Consider the following 907-nt stretch of genomic DNA (forward strand, 5'->3'; position numbering starts at 1 on the left):
AGGCCTCTCAAACTTATTTTATACACTAGAGCTAAGAAAATCTCCCAGGGTACAAACTAATTTTCTCTAACCTCCTATTACAAGTGCTGTATATAGTCTTGCACCCCATTTTAGGATAACTTGTTTTTTGTCTTAGGACCTCAGTTCCAGTATATCATGACTGATACATAAAGAAACAAGATGAAGTAGTAGTGAGCACTTTTAAGAAAATAAGAACCGTGCACAATTCAGCAGCACGTACACTAAAATTGGGATGATACAGAGATTAACATGGCCTCTGTGCAAGGATGACATGCAAATTCATGAAGCTTTCCATATTTGGGATGGGGGGGGAAGAAAGAGGCAAACCAAGAATCAGACTCTTAACTATAGAGAAACGAACTGATGATTACCAGAAGGGGAGAAATGGGTTAAATAGATGATGGGGATAAAGGAGTTCATTTGTCCTGATGAGCACCAGGTGTTGTATGAAGTGCTGAATACTGTATTGTACACCTGAAACTAATATTACACTGAATGTTAACTGACTGAAATTTAAATAAAAACTAAAAAAAAAAAAAAAAGGAAAACAAGAACCTACTGTAGAGGAAAGGGATGAGGAGGACAGCATTAGATGTTGAAAGTATCTTAGATTCTGAAGGCATAGTATTTAATAGAAACTTAATTGACAATGAGAAAAACATGCAAAGGTCAGGAGTAGAGACATTCCAAGCACACAAGGGGTTGAAGGTCCTGACAACAAAATTGAATTCACTGGTTCAAAGAGCAGAAAAAAATCTTATAGGGTTGGAGCATGTCCAGCAAGGAAAAAAGGACTATGGAACAATGATCCCAAATTCTAGCATGCATCAGGATCACATGGAGGACTTGTTAATGCACTAATTCCTGGGCCTCATTCCAGAGATTC

General features: G+C 37.6%; 1 non-coding gene across 1 annotated transcript; it reads left to right on the forward strand.

Moving 5' to 3' along the window:
- Window positions 1-218: 218 nt before the first annotated feature.
- On the forward strand, window positions 219-322 carry LOC125082745 (U6 spliceosomal RNA). The gene has a single exon (XR_007122071.1). It is a non-coding gene; the product is annotated as a U6 spliceosomal RNA (small nuclear RNA).
- The last annotated feature ends 585 nt before the right edge of the window (window positions 323-907 follow it).

This window comes from Lutra lutra, chromosome 12, assembly GCF_902655055.1.
Source record: "Lutra lutra chromosome 12, mLutLut1.2, whole genome shotgun sequence".
NCBI classification, from domain to species: domain Eukaryota; kingdom Metazoa; phylum Chordata; class Mammalia; order Carnivora; family Mustelidae; genus Lutra; species Lutra lutra.